This window comes from Branchiostoma lanceolatum, chromosome 3, assembly GCF_035083965.1.
Source record: "Branchiostoma lanceolatum isolate klBraLanc5 chromosome 3, klBraLanc5.hap2, whole genome shotgun sequence".
Classification (NCBI taxonomy): domain Eukaryota; kingdom Metazoa; phylum Chordata; class Leptocardii; order Amphioxiformes; family Branchiostomatidae; genus Branchiostoma; species Branchiostoma lanceolatum.
The window spans coordinates 28,477,548-28,500,389 of NC_089724.1; the positions used below are offsets into that span (position 1 = coordinate 28,477,548).

At 39.6% G+C, this 22,842-nt stretch overlaps 4 long non-coding RNA genes across 6 annotated transcripts in view; all 4 read left to right on the forward strand.

The window, feature by feature from the left end:
• LOC136431298 (uncharacterized) overlaps positions 1-15,400 on the forward strand; it is a 49,733-nt gene extending 34,333 nt beyond the window's left edge. For all 3 annotated transcript variants that reach the window (XR_010755017.1, XR_010755016.1, XR_010755018.1), the window contains one exon: positions 15,363-15,400. This is a non-coding gene — a long non-coding RNA (uncharacterized lncRNA). The remainder of the gene's footprint in view (positions 1-15,362) is intronic.
• On the forward strand, positions 352-6,778 carry LOC136431297 (uncharacterized). The gene is made up of 2 exons (XR_010755015.1): positions 352-2,669; positions 5,817-6,778. It is a non-coding gene; the product is annotated as an uncharacterized lncRNA (long non-coding RNA).
• Positions 12,732-15,003, forward strand: LOC136431299 (uncharacterized). The gene is made up of 3 exons (XR_010755019.1): positions 12,732-12,865; positions 14,279-14,311; positions 14,776-15,003. It is a non-coding gene; the product is annotated as an uncharacterized lncRNA (long non-coding RNA).
• A 471-nt stretch (positions 15,401-15,871) lies between the features above and the next one.
• LOC136429348 (uncharacterized) lies at positions 15,872-16,978 on the forward strand. Its single transcript, XR_010754742.1, has 2 exons — positions 15,872-16,175; positions 16,398-16,978. It is a non-coding gene; the product is annotated as an uncharacterized lncRNA (long non-coding RNA).
• Positions 16,979-22,842: the final 5,864 nt, after the last annotated feature.

The window sequence follows — 22,842 nt, forward strand, 5'->3', positions numbered from 1 at the left end:
CTTATATGTATTCTTAGTGGTCAACTAGATCATCTCATGCTTTTAACAAACCAACGATAAGTCTAAATAGAGGTTTTTGTTTTAGAAATGAGCCGACACAATATTTGTTTTGGACGATTTCTTTCATTTCTAACTGAAATAACTCAGGGTCATTCCTCCCTGCGTTCGATTTTTCCTGTTTACGCCGGTTGCCATGGACACGGGTCCACACAGATGACAAGTTCGCGTACGTGAACTAGGTGAGGAAATTTGTTCTCTCCTGTTTATTTCTATGTATAGATGTTGTGTACATTCAACGCCTTCAGAGCTCCAAAAACGCCAATTTTGTAGCTAAAATAAGCAGAAACTAGAGATAAATATTAGCTTGTTCAGCAAATATGAACAGGTTTGCGTTCAGTGTAACTTATGTGGGGGGAAATGAACATAACTAGAAAGGTAACAGTTGTAAAGTAAATAGTTAAAACACGTCATATTTCACTTCATCTCTATCCCCTGCAAAATCTTAAAAACTGACTGTTCTGAAATGGAATATTTTTGTAAAACCCACCCCCTTGGGAGAATGTACTTTTCCGGTGGTACCTTCAGTTGAAAAGAACATTTTCACTAAAACCTTTTGCATAATTACCCCACTTTTGAATTTCACGTAAGAAAGAAGTGGGGTAAGTTTCGGTCCCTTAGCAGCTTGCCACGGAACTGCAGGGGTGTTTTTGTTAAGAAATCTTTCAAACAGGATTGCAGAATACAGTAACGATATATTACCATGCACTATGGTATGCAGGAAGCTTAGACAAAGATGTACATTATTTGAAGAAGCTGTCATCTGCGCTGCATGGTAATTTGTGAAGTGAATCCGTCACTATTGCCCTTAAACCGTTATCATAAACATTAATATGTCAGCAGAGACCCAAGTCTGTCACCCTTGCCCCTTATCTGTCACGAAAGCCTTTAATCCCTCAGCGTTGTCCTTATCCCGTCATCATAGCCCTTAATCTCTCACCATCATCCTTAAACCGTCACCATAGCCCTTAATCCGCGACCTTTGCCCTTAATCCGTCACCACAATCCTTAATCCGTCGCCCTTTTACTTAATCTGTGATCGTTCCTCTTAATCCGTCATCCTTGCCCTTAATCTGTAATCATTTCCCTTAATCCGCCATCCTTACCCTTAATCCGTCACCTTAGTCCTTAATCCGTCACCCTTTCCCTTAATCTGTACTCATTTCCCCTAATCCGCCATCATGACCCTTAATCCGTCGCCTTAGTCCTTAATCCGTTACCCTTCGCCTTGATCTGTAATCATTTCCCTTAATCCGCCATCCTTACCCTTAATTCATCAACCTAGCCCTTAATCTGTTACCCTTTCCCATAATCTGTACTTATTTCCTTTAATCCGCCATTCTTACCCTTAATCTGTCACTTTATTCCTTAATCCGTTACCCTAGCCCTTAATCCGTTGCCCTTGACCTTCATCAGCCATCTTTGCTCTTAATCCGTCACCATCACCCTTAAACCATCATTATAGCCCTTAATCCGCGACCTTTGCCCTTAATCCGTCACCACAATCCTTAATCCGTCACCCTTTCGCTTAATCTGTAATCATTTCCCTTAATCCGTCATCTTTACCCTTAATCCGTCAACTTAGTCCTTAATCCGTTACCTTTCCCTTAAGCTGTAATCATTTCCCCTTATCCGCCATCCTTACCCTCAATCTGTAATCATTTCCCTTAATCCGCCATCCTTTCCCTTAATCCGTCACCCTGGCCCTTAATCCGTTGCCCTTGACCTTCATCATCCATCCTTGCTCTTAATCCGTCTCCATAACCCTTAATTTGTCACGAAAGCCTTGATCCCTCACAGTGGTTGCCCTCAATCAGTCACGTCGCCATAACCCTTAATCCGTCACCATAGCCGTTAATCTGTCACCCGATAACCTAATCCGTCACCTTTTCCCTTAATCTGTCATCCTTACCCTTAATCCGTCACCATAACCTTAATTAATCCATAACCCTAACCATAATCCGTTACTCTTGCCCTTAATCCATCGTCAATGTTACATCTTGTTATGACCAAATTTTAGGTCTTTTAGGCAATATAGTATATAGATATAGACCACAAATGGTATGACATGTTAGCAAAGTTGGGATGGTGCCATTGTGATGGAAAATTTGACTGGGTATCAATTTTAAGCCCTGTTTCCGAGTTAATGACTTCTCCAGGCACAGCAACATGGATGCACCCATGGGAGTATCAGTTACAGGGTACTGGTCTGGTGGGCGGACATAAGGACACAGCTGCAGTCACACAGTCTAGTACCGTGGCCACAGTGTCTAGACGTATGAGAACAAAGGGCGTTTCTTGTGTTAGAAAACAACTCATTTCTAGCGATAATATGGAGATTTCTAAACTCTAATCGAAAGTTGTGACAACATGGTGAGCAAGAAGGGATGTATCACCTCCATGTCAGCAGTGGAAACAACAACGGGGAAGCACGGCCAGAAGAGACTGGAAGAATATGGACTGTTTGAAAATAGCAACACCAGACGTTTGTTCATTAATCTCCAAGGCAGGAAAAGTTGTTGCACGTTCCGCAGACAGGACTCGACTATGGAAATTTAGATTCTGAGACTGGAAGGACAAATAACACCAGAGCCGATCTGTACAGAACCGAGGTAAGAGGCGTCTGTTTCTGTTTTTGTGCAGGTAGGTCTTTTCAGTTTTTATGTTAACGTTACGCTTTTGTGGTCATTTCAGATACCTTTCATGGCAAGGTAGAGATTTCGGCAAGTAGCCATTTTCGAAACCATCTCGACGTATGTTTTATATTCAGAATTGCTGTTAAAAGTGTTATTGAAACTTTTTAGGTTTGATGAAATATGAGCAATAACTTAGCAGCCTAGAATTTAGAAATACGTCGCATTCATCCACGTTTCAAAATCATGTGCCATACAAACGTTGAAATTCCAGAACTAATTCTAGTATGTCGCATGTCCACGTATAAGAACTAATTCCAATACAACTTATTTGTACACATTTAAAAATCTACATCCCCGACAAATGTAGACTGTTACAGTAGAAAAACTACAAATGTAGAAAAGAATAATACGTCGCACTCGTCCACGTATGAAAATCATACGCCTGACAGATGTAGAAATTCCAAAACTAATTCCAGTACATCTCACCCCTGACAAATGTAGCATTAACTGAAGACAAAGTACAAATGTACAAAATAACAGTACGTCCCATCGTCCACGTATGAAAACCATAAATCATATGCCCGAAAAACGTAGAAATGCAATTCTAGTACATCTTTTTGTCAAGTATGAAAATGTGCAAAGCCCCCCCCCCGACAAATTGATTTAGAATTAGTTGTGTAGTTAGAAAAAATTATACGTCGCATGTATCATCCACGTATTAAAATTTTACGCCTGACAAACGTAAAAATTCCAAAACTAATTCCAGTACATCTCATTTGTCCACGTTTGAAAACCTCAACCCCCGACAATTGTAGAATTAGCTGAAGATAAATTAAAAATGTAGAAAAATGATACGTCGCATTTGTTCACGTGTAAAAAACATAAAAAACTAGAAAGGCAACATTTGCGGGAGCAAATGCAACTTGTTTCGCCCATTTCCCTCCCCACGCAAAAATCGACTGTGGCATAGAGGCTAACGTTTGTTGTATGTCTGCAATGTTGGTATTTGAATGAATAATTGAATTGAAGACCAGTCAGAAATGGATCTCTCCCAATTTGAAACCCTATGCATGGATGGGCTCTTCCAGGCACCCATATTCATATGCTATTATTTTTTTAGTACAACGCTACGCCACACATTTTGTTTAATGCGCTATCGATCAGCGCCGATATTCAAGACTTCCCCGCGGCCCGATAGTGTAGACATGTAACAGGGGTTTACGTAAGGAGGTTGAAAATTCTTACTGATTTACGTCATTTTTAGCCAAAAACTTTAAACAACTACTCAAAGCAAGCTCAACGTAAATTTTCACGCACTTCACAACTCTCTATTGTTAATGTTAATGTTATTGTCAACGTCCCGACACGGGATGTTTCCTAAGGTGGGAAACGTTGGGTACTTTGTGTGCACTATTGTGCGCACTAGTGTCCAATCTTGGTGACAGAGGGGTAGAAAATTCGTGTACATAGCGAGGAAATGTCAGGTTTTACCATAGTGTCCAAGCTTGCGAACTTGTAGAAATCTTTGTTTCCATGCAGTGTTAAAATAAGAAAAACACCGTGTGTGTCGAAAAATACCACCAGAAAAGTTTTGACCCTTCTCAATTGCACTTACATAACTTCAGTAGGACACAACAATAACTTACAACACAAGGATATGAGCCAGGGAGTAGTGAAGTTGTGTCTGTACCTGTCAGAGTACTAGTAGTGCCCCTAATTAAATTGACTATTTCAACCAATCAGGTTGAGCTTGATAAATCTGCGCTCTCTCATTGGCTGACCGAATTAGTCAACCCGGCCAGATGAATAAAGATGTGACCTTTAGGTCAGTGACCCCATATGAGGAAAATAGCCGATCTTCTTCCCAAAACACCCTCTAAAATCGCATTTCGAAGTATTGTATGCCAAAAGTGCGATGGGATTCTTTAAATATTTGTTCAATGTACCACCATAGCAAATTTCAGGTCATTTGGATGTATTTCCAGAGCACAGGAGGCCAAAATGTACGTTTTTGGTCAGAAAAACCTCAATAATTTCACGTTCAAGGTCAATATCGAAAAAAATAAAAATAATGCTCCCAGGGTATTTACCCACTCTACATGTATACCAAATTTCAGCTCAGTTGGTGCAGGGACGACCGAGCTGAGTCGATAACAAGATTTGACAGGAGAAAGAAACCATACGAACACAATATATTGCGCCCAACAGTATGTTGGGCTCAACATAATTACAAATGTAGAAAAAAAAGGATACGGCGCATTCGTCCAATTCTTAAAGTATCAGTTATACCCCCATTCCACTTGGACGGCGCTTTCGCCGCGCTCTCACGGCGACATAAGGACCCCATTCCAAGTCACAACACGGTTACGGGGGGCAAATGACCCATATCTTTATATAATTAGTTCGAAATATTTCGAAATATGAAATAAACCTATCTGGCTATCTATATTTCAAATCTATTAAAAAAAATTATCTCTTTTGACAGTCACTTTCGAAATGTTTGCAAATGATCAGAACAACTTCTGAAACATAGTATTCTCGTATTTTCTTTTGTTAGAAACATTTATGAATACTTATAAAGATTTGTAATTAATAAAACAATAATTCGAAGATATAATAAATACCATTAAAAAAACGTAAAATTGACCAGATCGCCGTGAGAGTGCCGACCCAAAATTGTGAAATTGCTTATCAGTTTCACGCATATTTAACTCCAAATGTTGTTTTCCTAGCTAAAGATAAAATTAGTACAATTTTACCTGTACTAAAATGCGAATTTCGAGCCCTATTTTTTTAATCGAACTCCAAAACCTTGAAGTAAGTATAACACGCCATATTCGTAGGTACTAAGAAATATGTCAAACAGCTTATCAGTGTCACATACATTCTAAATTTTGTTTCCCTGTGGCTGTAGGACCTAGCAACTACATGACTAACACGCCACCGCCAACTACTTTGAAAAAGAAAAGCCAATCATGATTTTGGAATAGTCTAATTCAAGTCAATAATTCAAGAGGTTAAATCGACCGAAGCTGTCTACCGTCTTCAGAGACGACAAGAACCAAAGAAGAGAGCATTCAGGTTGATATGTTTCTGTATGTTTTTTTCTCGATCCCTGCACAGGTCACCTATACCGGACTACAAGGTCATCCGGGGCACCCGGTATCCACGTGCACTAGGGAGGAACAATCCAGGCCTGGAACAATCTGGCCGTTTCCCACACAGACTCTAACCGCAGCAGGGGAGGTCGCCGGAGACCTTCCACTGCCGGACCAGCATCAAAGCCGTGTTACAATGATTGTGCTGTTACAACCAGACATTACCTGACACGATTTAGAGAATCCACACACTGGCGTGCACATGTTGTCCACTTTATTTGATTCAAACGAATACGTATTGTCAATTTTGTTGTTTATTTTAGTGTGTAACTTTTAGAAGCTGATTTTGCATGTATAACGTTATGAAAGAAAATACAGGTGATTAACCTCGTTAAAATCAAACCGGATGTACGAATGGTAGAAACCCAATACAAATGTGTATGCAACTGCAAGCTGCAGTAACATTTCACTCCGTCACTTACGTCCAAGAAGTTACAGTGCAACTCCTTACCAAACTTGGAACGGTTACTTTAGAATTAGTCTGCTAATTGTTGTGCTATAATTCTTTGACGGTTATTCATTTGTTTAAGTGAACTGCAGCGAAGAGATAAAGTAATCAATGTTGTGTGAGCAGAGTAAGACAGGAGACGAGAGATTTGTAAAACTAGGAAATTAAGGTCAAGAGAGCAATAGAGACATTCAGTAATTAATAAGGATCGTAGTAAGCCAACATTATGAGGTCATAATCAGTCAGTGTTATAACGTTTACGTCTCCCTTGGTAAGTATGCGGGAATCCTTGTCTCTGTGTCATTTCTTTATCCTTGATGTGGTCGTCTTCAAATCGGCATCTAAAAGAAACCGTATTTATACATCGGCCATTCTTTATTGTAGGAAGGAAAGGGTCTTAAGTATTCACCATTTCAAAATTGACTTAATTTTATTCCAAAAGCTAATTGGCCATCTCACCATTAAACAAACTAATCGTTCATTGTTTTTGTGGCTGTCGTCCCTACATCTCTGACAAGACCACAACTGCCATGTTCTTTAAGATCACGTCTCCTACACTTTCTAATTTAACATCACATTAAATAACAAATCTATATTAACCCTCTATCGTTGGGGATCTTGTCGTCCCTTACTTTTCGACAAGATCACAGCAACATGATGCTCAGTGGACCTTGCTCGTCCTTTAGTACAGTGGGCCTTGTGTCCATTTGTGCCAACGGCAAGGTCACAACACCACCACACTAATAACTTTCATCTCTTATACCTAACATAAGTGGCAAAAATCACCCCTCCGGTCAAAATGGTCACACCCAACCCAAAACTAGGAAAAATATGGGAAACCAACATTAGCGACAAAAACCAACCCTAATATTATTGATTACAACACTTTCTAATCCAACATCACATTAAATAACAAATCTATATTAACCCTCTATCGTTTGGGATCTTGTCGTCCCTTACTTTTCGACGAGACCACAACAACATGATGCTCAGTGGACCTTGCTCGTCCTTTAGTACAGTGGGCCTTGTGTCCATTTGTGCCAACGGCAAGGTCACAACACCACCACACTAATAACATTCATCTCTTACACCTAACATTAGTGGCAAAAATCACCCCTGTCAAAATGGTCACATCCAACCCAAAACAAAGCAAAATATAGGGAACCAACATTAGCGACAAAAAAACCCCAATATTATTGATTACAACACTTTCTAATCCAACATCACATTAAATAACAAATCTTTATTAACCCTCTATCGTTGGGGATCTTGTCGTCCCTTACTTTTCGACAAGACCACAACAAAATGATGCTCAGTGGACCTTGCTCGTCCTTTAGTACAGTGGGCCTTGTGTCCATTTGTGCCAACGGCAAGGTCACAACATTACCACACTAATAACTTTCATCTCTTATACCTAACATAAGTGGCAAAAATCACCCCTCCGGTCAAAATGGTCACACCCAACCCAAAACTAGGAAAAATATAGGAAACCAACATTAGCGACAAAAACCAACCCTAATATTATTGATTACAACACTTTCTAATCCAACATCACATTAAATAACAAATCTATATTAACCCTCTATCGTTTGGGATCTTGTCGTCCCTTACTTTTCGACGAGACCACAACAACATGATGCTCAGTGGACCTTGCTCGTCCTTTAGTACAGTGGGCCTTGTGTCCATTTGTGCCAACGGCAAGGTCACAACACCACCACACTAATAACATTCATCTCTTACACCTAACATTAGTGGCAAAAATCACCCCTGTCAAAATGGTCACACCCAACCCAAAACAAAGCAAAATATAGGGAACCAACATTAGCGACAAAAAAAAACCAATATTATTGATTACAACACTTTCTAATCCAACATCACATTAAATAACAAATCTTTATTAACCCTCTATCGTTGGGGATCTTGTCGTCCCTTACTTTTCGACAAGACCACAACAACATGATGCTCAGTGGACCTTGCTCGTCCTTTAGTACAGTGGGCCTTGTGTCCATTTGTGCCAACGGCAAGGTCACAACACCACCACACTAATAACATTCATCTCTTACACCTAACATTAGTGGCAAAAATCACCCCTGTCAAAATGGTCACACCCAACCCAAAACTAAGAAAAATATAGGGAACCAACATTAGCGACAAAAAACACCCCCAATATTATTGATTACAACACTTTCTAATCCAACATCACATTAAATAACAAATCTTTATTAACCCTCTATCGTTGGGGATCTTGTCGTCCCCTACTTTTCGACAAGACCACAACAACATGATGCTCAGTGGACCTTGCTCGTCCTTTAGTACAGTGGGCCTTGTGTCCATTTGTGCCAACGGCAAGGTCACAACACCACCACACTAATAACATTAATCTCTTACACCTAACATAAGTGGCAAGAACCACCCCTCCGGTCAAAATGGTCACACCCAACTCAAAACTAGGAAAAATATAGGGAACCAAAATTAGCGACAAAAACCACCCCCAATATTATCGATTTCAACACTTTCTAATCCAACATCACATTAAATAACAAATCTTTATTAACCCTCTATCGTTGGGGATCTTGTCGTCCCCTACTTTTCGACAAGACCTCAACAACATGATGCTCAGTGGACCTTGCTCGTCCTTTAGTACAGTGGGCCTTGTGTCCATTTGTGCCAACGGCAAGGTCACAACACCGCCACACTAATAACTTCCATCTATCACACCCACACATTAGTGAAAACAACATCCCTCCAGTAAAAATGGTCACACCCAACCCAAAGCAAGAAAAAATTAGCAAGAAAACAAAAAAAAGAAAACTAGCAAGAAAAACACCCCTCCGTCAAAATAGTCACACCCAACATTAGCGAAAAGAAACACCCCTCCCAATAAAATGGTCACATCCAACATGGCCGCCCCCATCCTTGGATGCAAAAACAGAACAGGTTTTGCTATCGCAAACCTGTAACAAGATCATGTGGCGCTCCGTGACTACAGCTGACTAAGGTTCAAGGTCACCAAAGTTTGTAAGGACAATTTCACACCCAACAGAAAAGACAGAGGTTATATTTGTTCTTAGGAATATATCTGTAAACTTACAAAGGTATTGTTGTTGCGGAGTAAACCAGAGACACTGTGAGATACATTCAAACGTTGTTTGTTTTGATGACCTCTGTAGGTCGGACGTTCTGAGAAGTCGAGAATTCTTAAGTCTGCACGACTGTGTCGACGTGACGAAAAAATGACTATGGAGTCGATAAAGGTAAGTTGTCATTTCCTTGTTTTTTCTTCTTCAAAACATTAACCAAAATGTTACTTTACGGGAACAGTTGGACACCAGTTTTGTACTTTGAACTCCCCTGCGCCGTATCATTTCTTTTATTTCACCTACTCTCTCTAGCTACGACTCTTCAGAGATTTCAGTTAAGGTGAAGAACTCCGCCAACTTTCATTTCCCCTCATAGTTTGCCTTTATTCATTCTATAATCAACATGTTTACCTTTTGACTTTGCTTTTCTTTGTCTGCTCTGTTCTGTTGTGTTTGTGTTTTTGTTCTCATTCCAGCATGTTTCCTTTCCTACTCTCAGCAGAGTCAGGGAGAAGCAGCCTTCTCTAGCCAGTAAGAAACTGTTTAGTCAGTTTGATGATGTCATTATGATGATGATGATGATGTCAGAAGTAAGAGAAAGGAGGGGGGATGAATGATCATGATCCTATCTTGTACAGCTACAACTTATAGTTTATAGCTATCTAGATAGAATCATGATGATTTAAGTATCAGCTTGTTTAAGGCCATACCAATGTACTTTCTTGGTTCTTGCCTTTTTTTGTATCAATAGAACAGGCAGGCAAAAAAGAGAAAGGCATCCCTAGTGCCTGATTGGTTACAGCCCTATGTTCCAAAATCCCTATATTCCGAAATCCCTATATTCCGAAATCCCTATATTCCGAAATCCCTATATTCCGAAATCCCTATGTTCCGAAATCCCTATATTCCGAAATCCCTATGTTCCGAAATCCCTATGCCATATAAGTTCAAAAACCCCTATCGAAATGTTCCAACACACAGCCATATTTCTTAGAGTCCATGACGCATTTAAAACTCCGTTTGATCTTTTAAAAAAGATTGGATTTTTCTATATCAGCTTTCGAAAATTTCGAGAATTTTGCATTAGCTATAAAAAAATTCAATTTATTTGAACTAGCTATCAAAAACTCTTTTCAAAGAAAATTTCAAGATTTTTTATAAAAATCTCGAAAATCTTTCATATTTTGATATTTTATAGTCCAAACTGTCCAAATGCTGCTTGGTATTCGGAGAATTTAGATTTCAAAGATTGAGATATCTAATGACCTCGCGCCAGTTAGATATGCAATTAAATATATATATACTTTTTAAAAATATAGGGAAATGAAAAATATTCACTCATACATGAACAAGACATTTGCGATGCGGTTCGGCCTCTGGTTCAAATTTAACAGAGTTCAGGATCTTCCAAATGGCACAAGAGAAGAGTATCAGAGGGAGGTATAGGATCTAAGATCAAAATCTAAATACCACCATGAACCTCGTTAAGCCACAACTCTCTACCGAATTATGGCCCAGAGTTGGAACATTTAGTTACATATACTATACATTTATATTCACCTTGAATTTCGATTTTATTCTTTTAGATTTCGGAGCATAGGGATTTCGGAACATAGGGATTTCGGAACATAGAGATTTCGGAACATAGGGATTTTGGAACATAGGGATTTCGGAACATAGGGCGGTCACCGCCTGATTAACATAGAAAACTGTGTTTTGAACTTTAAATGCATTGTTGAATGAAAAAACAATGTAATAACTAGAGAGTATTATGGAGTTGATTCATATTTTGAATGGTACATGCAAGAACCAAAGAATTAATCCAGTGTGGCCTTATTCAATGAGAATTGTTGTATCTTGTCCATTGCAGGACGTTTTTCAACTGTTTTGTGGAAGGAATTACTTGTAATATTAGTCTCAGAGTGCACCTTTATATTATCATTAACAAGACAAACATGAAAAAACTCACACAGTCTTCTCAATAGGAACTTTTCTTACTAAGACCGCAAATTACTATTCAACTGCAACTGTGTAATCTCTACTTTCTGCTGAGTTAGAGACTATGCATGTTACACATATTTCAGGACAGTTTGCAGTGACATTACATCACTTTAACTGTCTTTATCTGTTATTCCTTTGCAGTCTGAAGAGAGATACAGCTTCAGTCCACTGGCAGGGGACCCTGAATGCTCTTCACAGGTAAGTACATGTAATATAGCGGTAACCATTATCGTCCAATTTATTCAAAACATCATTTATCTTACAAAAGCACAGAGCCAAATGTGTAACCAATGGGAAAAAATGTCAGTTCTTCTAAAGATGCATAGTGTGTAACTTTTCTTAGCTTGTTTAACACTGTGCGTATTTGTGTGCGTTTGTTTGTGTCTGTGTGTGTGTGTGCATGTGTCTGTATGTGTATGAGTAAGTTTGTGTGTGTGTGTGTGTTTGTGTGTGTGTATGTATGTGCGTGTACATAAGTTTGTGTGTCAGTCTGTATTTGTGTGTGTGTGTGGTTGTATGTAATATGTGTATTTGTGAGTGTGTGTAGATGTGTGTGGGTGTAAATGCCTGTATGTGTGTGTGTGTGTTTTTGTATGTGTGCATGTTTGTGTGTGTGTGTGTATGTGTTTTAATGTGTGTATGTGTACATGTATATGTTTGCCCTTGCATGTGTGTATGCATATATGTGACTGTGTTTTTGTGTCTGTATGCATGTTTATTTGTGTGTGCGTGTAGATGTGTTGGTGTCTCTGTGTGTGTCTGTATGTACTGTGTGTATGTGCGTGCAGGTCTGTGTACATGTGTGTTTGTGTGTGTGTGTGTGTGTGCGCACCTGAGGATGTACATATGTGTGTGCTTGTGTGTGTGTGTGTTTGCGCACATGCATGTATATATGAGTGTGTATGCGTGTGTATGTGTGTGTACGTGTATGTGTGTATGTATGTGTGTATATGTGTGTATTTGTGTGTGTGCGTATGGGTGTGTCTGTGTGTATATATAGGTGTGTGTATGTGTGTAGTTTTGTGTGTCTGTGTTTTTAAGTGTGTAATGTCTTTGAAGGCTTTAATGCAAAGTGCGTTATACTCCCTAATTTTCAGGGAATGCGACACATTTCTAGAGCTGACGCAACAGTAAGTTGCTTTGTTACTCCGCAAACATCTAAAACAACAAACGCTTCACCGTCTTTGTAAAATTAAGTGTTCAAGTGCCTCAAGAAAGTCCTGCACTTGTCCATTAAGTAACTGTGTCTGCTATTAAGTGTTACACACCAGCTTTGCAAACATGAGACAGCGCCTGGCTATAATGCATAATATAGAGCACTACTGTTTATCATTATGACAAAATCATATTTGTAAGGACAGTGACAGAATTGATGCACTTTATGTTTTCTCCCTGAAACAGGCAAGCCAAAGTTTCCGAAGATGACTTGGCCAGGTCTTCATTCAAGATTGCTGAGCTGGAGATTCTCCTCGCTGATTATAAGCTGTAACGGGGGGTGCCCAACCATCGGACGTTTTTTTACGCGCTGGAACTCACGGCGCTCCATTGCTGGTTGCCAGAGAGTGGTCAGGTTTTAATGAATGAATTTTGAACACATTCATCTAAAGACCATACTTGGACAAGAAATGTATTCATACTGTTCATGGGCCCTTCATGCTCCGCGTTACATGCGGAAGACGCTGTGAGACATTTTCACGAATGTACCTTCTGATTTAGTGCTACGCCAGATAGTGTGCCTAACTTAGTACGCTTTGGTAATTTTGCTCTCTTCGGAAGTTGGTGATGAAGTTAGGGAAATGTAAATAAGGCTTGAAGTCTGCTATATTCTAGCTTTCTTTTGACCGGAAAATTTTGACTGTGTGCACTTCTAACGTCATGTGAGAAGGGCTATATCTAGCGCATCCCAGCTCATGTTCCCACGGGAAATAGGCTACTACGCGGCCCGACGTACGTATTGAATGCGGCCCGACTTACGAAATCATTACGAAAAAACGACACCGCTTACATCAACAATACTCCGTCTACTTATTGGGAAACATCTTCGCCATCTCTGTATTCAGTTTCCTTTTCATAGACGGTACCAATCACATGTTAGAGCGTAACAAAACTGTGCGTTGAATCGTCCCGCCACCATCGCGGTCCAAAAAAATGGCGGGAAAACAACGTCGTCAGACGACAGCAATGTTTACGTTGTTTTTCTTTGGTCGGTTTTCTTCTCAACAAACACCTAAAGATCCAATTTTTTAGTGTTTTATGAAATTATTTTTCTTATGTGTATGATAGCTGTGTGACTTATGTATCTGCTTGGCACAGGTCGTATATTTAGGTGCCGGGCCGTCTAGCTACGCAGTGACCCTCTACTCAGCGTTGCCATCATTATTGTCAAAATACTACTTTTCGACAAAACAAGAAATGAATATGTACACATATGTTTTGAATGTAAATGACAATTATGTGCATGAACTTGGGTTATTTACCTTCCTTATCAGCATAGTCATTGGACACAAACACGGCGTACTTATGCAAAATAAGATCAGTAAAAAATCCGTGCGATGTTCGGGCGCGTGCGAGGTTCGGGCGGCCCCCGTTAAGTCTGTTTTTTCTTTCAGTCTTTATCGTTTTCTGACAATTTGATTTCTATTTGGGTCAGGTTTCTGATACACTCACAGTAATCTTTGCACAAACCTTAGAAATATAATAAAAACACTTGAACCTCCTGTGTTGAAGTTTTGTATGCAGTCGAACCCTTATAGTTTTAACTTGCAGTTTCTAAACTGGTGACATGAATGGTACTATCAATCATCTGATACATTGAGCAATTTGGTCAGCTCATTTGATGACTGGACTGTAGTAATCAATTATCTATTTTAATGCACAATTTTTCTTTGATTATCATAGGCAAGCAGATGATGCCAAGGTCAGACATGAAAGGTAATAAGTTATAAATTTGAAACTTAGTTTGTGTTCCATCTTTGTAGTTTATGTTCATATCTAAACTTCTTTTGCAAGTTGAAATTACAGTTCACCATTGATGATATCTATTATGTATTGACGTAGTACATGATTGTGTTATAAGCTTTGGTCAGTTCAGTTCCGAGAATAGCTTTCCTTAAGGGGAATGACAATTATGAAGAGGAAAATATTGTGTGACTTTCCATACATATTCTTGGTGAACACCAATTGTCAGAATAGAGAAAATGTTTAGTCTGTCAATACCGGTAGGGAAAATTTTCTAACTACCCTGACATTAAAATATTTTCAAATATCAAATCCTGCTGTAACAAGTAACATGTAGGCCCTTAATTGTTATTTTCCATGATATTATGAAATTTTGTATCCATTTCAAGAAATGCCGCCTTGTATTAAATCTGAATATAATTTGTTTACAAACACAGGGAGCTCTACCAGTCTTGTGCAGACCTAGTAACGTGAGTACAGTAATAACGGACATGAACAATTAAGGTATAGTTTTTGGCATGTCTGTGTGTCTGTCTGTGTGTGTGTGTTAACTTTCCGGATTTTGTAGTCAGCATAATTCCAGAACCTCTGGATGGATTACATGATATTTGGTGTGTGGGTAGGTCTTGGTAAGACGAAGGTCAAGGTCCATTTTGGGGCCCTTGGAATGTGACCTTGTTGTTTGAGATGAAAGTTGTTTATTTTTCTGCATTGTTGTAATTGAGGATGACTAAGTATAGACTGGTAGAAAAGAAAACAAACTTTGCCTCAGGTCATTTCTCCTGAGAACTAGTGAGAAGTAAATGCAATGAGAGTTTCAAAATAGGTGACTATTTTTGTAAAGCATCATAATGAATAACACTGATTTAATATTTGACTAGATTCATCTTATTAAAAAGGATTTGATATTTGAATTAATTCATCTCATTTAAAAAAAAGGGGAAAAACCTATCTTACATATAAGTAGACAAATGTAAGCATGTACAATTTATATAATATGCACTTTCTCATCTCTTTTTATCAGGGCCATGTGTGAATTACATGAGGAAAAGAACAGGTTTGTAGATATATTTAACAACTTTAAGTGCTTTTCTATGTAGTTTCTTGTAAACAAATACTGTCGATATTTGTATGTTTGCAAAGGTTTGATTTTTGAGGTTTTTATTGGGACCTTTCTGTTGCAAAATCACGACACCGCATTTTCAGTGTATTACCTATCTGTACTGCATCATTGTTTTGAACACAAATTTAAAACACCACGGAAACATCCTTTCACCTCCTTCTGCAAAATCAAGTCCCTGCAAAACATGATAAATTTTCAGTAGCTTTGAAAGTCAAGCCGCAGGGTTTCCTTACCGTTTTTGCCACGGGGACATGTACTACTTTTATTGCATGGTTCTCAAATGTTGATATTTTTCCCTTTAGAAAATGTCTAGATAGATTTGTTAACATTCCAATCTTATCATCTCCTACAGGTGTGCCCAGAAGAACATGAAGATCAGTAATCTGGAGGCACAGGTGACAGCTCTGAAGGCAGGAGGAGACTGGTGAGTAATAGCTTCAGGGTCTTTTTGGCAACACCTCAGGGGTGGAGGCACCTTTCATTCCCACAGTCCAGAACATTAGGAAAATCTTTTTCATCCTTAACCACCCGTGATGATGAAGGCAGACAGTATGTGCCATCAACTTGCATGAACAACTTGGTGTTTGGCTAGAGTTGAATGGTAACCATTGATGTTTGACTTATTTCCGGTTTGGACAGCCGAGATGTGGAAGCACAAGAGCTGAGCGAGTTTAGGATTGCTGAGCTCGAGATCCTGTTGGAGGAACAGAGGGAGTGAGTCAACTTTTTTTCACCAATATGAATCTAAAACAATATAGGACAATTACTAGTAAATCATCTCAGCAAATCCATTCTTAGAATATTCCATTGCAGATCCAAATAAAGCTATGATTGTGTCAGTGTTTTCTAATTGTTACATTTCAGAAATTCTTAAAGAAACGTGAATATTTCAGAATGAATACAGATGGTTTTATTGCATTTTCTGCTGCCCTGCAGTGAAAACACCATGCTGAGAGCCCAGCTGTTGTCTCAGGAGGAGAAGAGGCTGACAGCTGAGATGCTGAGTTCCTCCTCTGCACAGGAACAACAGATGGGGAATAGTGGAGGACTTGGTCAATCTGTACTAAGAAAAGCAGGGAAAATGTTGTCACTGATTGATAAGTTGAGGAGGTCCTCTGTCCCCCGTAAACATGAGAAGGTGTTGTTCAAGATCGGCAAGAAGTTCCTTGGACTAGTGGTCGCAACAGGATCAAAAATGTTCCTGCAGAAAAATAAATAGGATTTAGCTTACAATATTTGTGTCAGGTTGTATGACACAAGATTTTAACTTGCATGCAGAAAGAAAAATACATGTATAAATGTGCAGTGTCTGCATCTGTGCATTATTTGTAAACTAGCAGAGCATCACATAGATTTTATGGAAATATGGAATAAGATATATATTTATATTACCAAGTTTTATCAGATATTTTAAAAAGGATACTTTATTTTCATTGGAAAGCAATTCCCATGTGATACTGTCTGTTACAAGCGATGGCTTTGCAAAAAGCCACACAATACATGTCTTGTGAAGTGTGTACAGGGGTGTGCTGTTTTCTTGACTGATATAGTTATATGACTGATACTATTATCATACCTAATATCAAATAGGTGTTCAACAAAGTGAAAAAATGCCCTAAACTGACTATTTGAAAAAAAAATGCACTGGTTGCTTTAGTAGCTATTTTTCTTTTTTGATGGAAAGACAGACAAAAAACTAGAAGGGTATTATTTTCGATAAAATGCAGGATATTCCCTTCCCCTTAACGGCAAAAGAAATATGAAGTCGCTGCATGAATTATGCAACCTGGGTCCTCATTAGCGTAACTGACGTTCCGTTGTAGTCACCTTTTCTAAAGCTATCTACACCTCCAATATGCCATCTATACCATTTACCGTAAAGATGATATGAACTTACTGCAACAATTATGCAAATGATGTTCTTATGAGCATAACACACATTCCATTGTATTCACCTTTTCTAAAGTCACATTCACCTCCAATATGACATCTGTAGCATGTACCGAAAGGGAAATATGACGTTTCTGCATAGATTATGCAAATGAGGTCCTCATTAGCATTATGTACATTCCGTTGCATTCAATTTTCAAAAATGTACCTACACCTCCGACATTCGTAGCATTTACAACAAAAGGAATATGAGGTTTCTGCATTAATCATGTAAATAAGGTCCTCATTGGCATAACGCACATCCAGGTGTATTCACCTTCCCGAAAGGAACCTACACCTCCAATATGGTATCCGTAGTATTTACTGTAAGGGCAATAGAAGTTTCCGTGTTGATTATGCAAATGACGTCCTCATTAGCATAATGTTAACCCTGGTGTATTCACATTTCCTAAAGTTACCTACACTTCCAATATGGCATCTGTAGCATGTACATAAGGGAAATAAAAGTTTATGCAGGAATTATGAAAATTAGGTTCTCATTAGCATAATTAACATCCAGGTGATCTCACCTTTCCTAAAGGTACCTACACCTCAAATATGGCATCCGTAGAATTTACTGTAACAAGTTTCTGCACCAATTATACAAAAGAGGTCCTCAGTTGAATAATTTATATCCAGGTGTATTCACCTGTCCTAAAGGTACCTACACGTCAGATATGACATCCGTAGCATTTACTGTAAGGGAAATACAATATTCTGCATAAATTATGCAAATAAGGTCCTCATTAGAATAATCCATATTCAGGTGTAAGGCACCTACGCCTCAAATATGACATCCGTAGCATGTACCATAAGGGAAATATAACTTTCTGCAATACCAGTATTAGAGCTACCGCACCCTACATCTACTTGGTTCTTGGCAGAAGAAGAAAGAGAAAAAAAAACAGGCCAGCAAAAACTATATTCACTCCCTGCATAGGGAGGGGGATATAATGACACCTAGAAACCGCCAAAAATGTTTACAAATCGTCAATTCCAGCACCACTAACTGTTTATCTGTGTTAAATAGGTGTAGTGTTTAGCGCAAAGATCGGGTGTGATTGCAATTGTTTATGGTTATTGTTCTGTATACTTATAAGTTCCTGCCATAACTGGAACCTCGTTCAGTACCTAGGACAGTTCACCCTAGATGGGTCATTCATTCTCATGGATCAAAAGCGACGCCTAGCAATCCCAAATAATACTGCAATTATCTTCCGCCATCACTTATATATATGCTAGAACTCCATTATTCTTCGCGTCAGCCGAAGTTCTTCAAGGTTCAAACAAACAAGCAAAACAAACATCTTCAACGCATATACACGAATACTAAACCGACAACAGACGGACTGCTCACAATGTTTCATATAGACCGATAGTATGGAGAACACAACATATTTTAGCCATGGAGGTTTAATATAAGGCGGTTTAATTGATATTAAACCTGCTTGGTTTAACATGCTGTGTGCATGCCCGTTTTGAAATACGCCGACGGTCTCACAGCGACCCCTATTTGCTTCTGTCAGTACTGCAGCGGCGCCATTCCTAAACTGCAGTTTTGACAAGAATCGATAGAGTCCGCTAGTAGACCGTCTGTGACCCGGTGTCACATCGAGGAATACTGAGCCTACTCGAACTTTTGAGCCTTCTTCACCGTATATGGAAAACAAATATATACACTTTACCGTATATAAAAAAAACAAATATGTAGCTGACATAAAAAGGCATTTGCACATGTAGGAATGGTGAAAAATTGGTACAAATATGTTGCACATTTATTGTGTATGCAAGCTGTAATAAGATTGTTCCTCGTCAACAACTTACAAGAGGACACAGTGCAGCCCTCATACCAAGCTTGTAATTGGAATTAGTCTGTAATTGCTGTGCCATTATTATCAACAACGTGTAACCCGATGTGTTTCTCTTGAATGAAGTGAACTACTAACAAATCCGATAACAGGGTCAGATGAAGCAACTAATTTTACGCGGTTTGAGTAGACCATTGTCTGAGTGACTGACTGACTGTCTGCCTGTCTGTCTGTCTGTCTGTTGAAGACATGCAGACAGTCAAGACAGTAATAGCAATGAGAATCTCAGTCTAAATTACAAGACGAAGTGAGCAGAGCCAGCATCATTTAGTCACTGCAGTCAGTCTGCCTCATGACTCAGGTGACTCCCGTGCCCAGCGACATAACTAAAAGGGGACAAAATAGAAAGCCTGACAAAAACACCTAAAAACACGTCGAAAACCAGCCAGACCCACTCTTCTGCTTGGAGATTACACTGCACCAAAACTGCACCACTGCTAGGTGCGGAAAAGTTACATGTACCATGTCTTTCAAAATGTGTATGATATGGAATAAAGATTCATTCCATTCATATATATTCACTGCATCATTTCATCATCACTTTCAACTTACAACACTGCAATTTCGAACCTTTGTGGCCCATATAATATCAACATACTCATATTTTTTCATGACCAGTTATAACATATATCAGCACACTCTACACATATACTAGTCCTGTACCACCAAATGATCTTTAACCCTATCTAGACTCGACTCATCCCCCCCCCCCGTGTACACTAAACGTGGGGCAGTAATTTTCTAGCGAGGTCTAGCGAGGTCCAATCATATGGCTGTTAGCAGGTCACCGAACGTCACCAACAATTAGCCAATGACAGCCGACTTGTGGGTTGCTAACACCCCTGGTTTTATGTAAATGTCATCAAATCAAACCAAGCGCATTTGAGTTGTTGTTTCCACTTTGTTCCGTACATCTACGTAGATCTATCAGTTTGTAAAGTTAACTTTCATGACCAAAACGCGATGGGAATGAAGTGATTAAGTTTTACACCTTCAATGGCGCTGAACTAGCGCTGATGGAGCGGTCGTTACGGGAGGGAACAGATTCCAAAGAAGATGAAATTTATCAAGTCGACGCAACATTTCCCACCCGAAAGCAAGCTGTCCAAGACGGACCGCGTACAAAAAAGAGGGAAGTCAAATTTTCCGGCTTAATGGCGCTTTACGTGAAATGCACTGGCTGCGACTTACGGGAAAGTTTCGCCTCCTCCCTACGTGACTGTAACCATGCAACGATACCAAAATACTCTCTCCGAAGCGAGGTGCAACAGGCTCTGTCAAATGTAACGTTGTGTAGTCAGATCGTGTCGATGTTTAAAGCTTTTTCAGTGCGTAGTTCTGCTCTACATAGCCAGAATGAAAATTTATCCGCTGTCAAAACGTGCTGCAAAGTAAAAGGAAGTCCTATGGAAAGTTCCTTTGTAATGTATTGCGCATGCCGCTATCAACAATCAACCAGTACTCGACAGACAATGGGTGTGAAATATTCCTTCTTGACCCTCGCGTGCCCATGGATTGGCGTTAATTGGCTAACTTGAATTTCAAAGGACCGGCTCTGTGGGCGTTGACCTCGCTAGAAATTTACTGCCTGCCGTTTAGAGTTGAGCACCCCCCCCCCCATCATAACTTCCAAACGGTATGGTGTATGATCAAATTTGCAGGGGGTGATAAGCATGTAAATATTAATCACTCTCCATAATACGCATCTCCATAATTTTCCTCACTCACCCACTCAGTTTGCTCGTTCCAAAAATCAAAGGAGTGAGTTTTCTGAAGCGCTTTTATTGTGTCATCCTGTCTGTTACACAACCTATAGAAAACGCTATACAAACAGATACTTCGTTTGAAACAGGCAAATCTTTCTAGAATGTTCTTCAATTTTATACGTCTAAAGTTATACAACAAGAAACAAGAAAACTGGTATACAATCTGACAATTGGCATTCAATTTGAAAACTAGTATACAACCAGAAAACTGGCTTACCATCCATGAAGGCCATCTTGTTATAGTATTTATTTTTAATCATGCAAATGAGGTCTTCATTTGCATAGTTCATATCAATTAATATTTCTCTCTTCCTCAGTTACATATGGACACAGATCTATCTACCACTAAACAATCAGTTCCATAGCATGTCCAGAACAGGAGATATCAAAACAGGAAGTTCCACTGCAGTACCGTAAGAAGCCGCTAGGGGGCCCAAAATCTAATCGTTTTCAGGTCTCATCAAAACCTACCAACATACCAAATACCAAGACAGTCCATCAAGGCGTTCTTGAGTTATGCTGTGCCACTACAATCATACATACATACAAACGCTACCCTCTGCATAACCTTCTCGGCGAAGGTAATAACTGAAAACTGACTTACGTGGCTTCTTATTCATCTCATGAAGACGCTGCTCCAAGGCGGCGGTTCGACTTAGCACCTTGTCCAGGTCATTTATCAAGGTGTCAAGAATGGTGGACAGTTGGCGCATGTCGTCTTGGTCGCGCTTCAAGGCGTCAACAGTGGTGGACAGTAGGGATATTTCCTAAAGAGGTACGTCAGAATATCAAACGAGAAAGAAATGACTGAAACAGCAATAATTCGACATTCGCAGTCTCAGTCAAAGGACAGTTTCAGAAAAGAATTGTTTTAAAACTGCATTTGGAATACAAGATTGTTTACCTCTATATTGATGAACGTCAGAGGGGCGAGTCCCACAGCGAGCAGCACCGCGATACCGGCGGCCATGCAGCTGTGGTAGGAGCGGATGAAGCTAAAGAGCGCACGGCGCCCGCTTGCTCCACTCGGATACGTGACGCCTGTTAAAGATATATTTGTCTCAGGTTCACGGTGATGAAATAAAAACAAAGTCCCTCGGTTTTGTAGAAGTAGTACTGATTCGTTTATAAAACAATGAACATGTCGCCTTTGCAGCGAAAGCTTAACTGCGTGAACATTTATAAAGTGACAAAATAAAGACTGATGATATAAAATTACACTCATAGAACGTGCAAATTGCCATTATAGAGCGATATGATTCTAGACGAGCACAGTCATTATTTTCCACATTATTAAATGCGGATATAACGGTGCTGACGAGTATAATTAAAGGCAATGCTTTTTTCAAACTTAATCTATCAAAACCAAATTCAAAACATATGCGGCAATAGGGAATCTATTTTCACTTCATCAACATTGAATACGATTATTACAATTCCAACGACATTATCATCAAATTGTCCAAACTGCAAAGCAAGTAATGATGCGTAAATTCACCATCTCTACCGGACATGATTATGTCTTCTTATTGTACAAATACGTTAAAACACGTTACAAAAGCGTCGGCTACCTGCATTTGCGTAGCCTTTCACCGCCTCGGCTACTTCGTACGTGTGTGAAGACGCCTCTTTCTCCTCCTGAAACTTGTCGGAAGCGCCGTTGCCATGGCGGCCACGCCCGCGTGAGCCACTCTGATGGACAGGAGGGGGTTGGGGCGGCGGCCCGCTGGTTTGACTACTGCCGGGGTCGGAGAAAGGGGAGCGGACCGGCTCTGCTTGCTCGTACATTTCGACCTAATGTGCAGACAACAGCCGAAC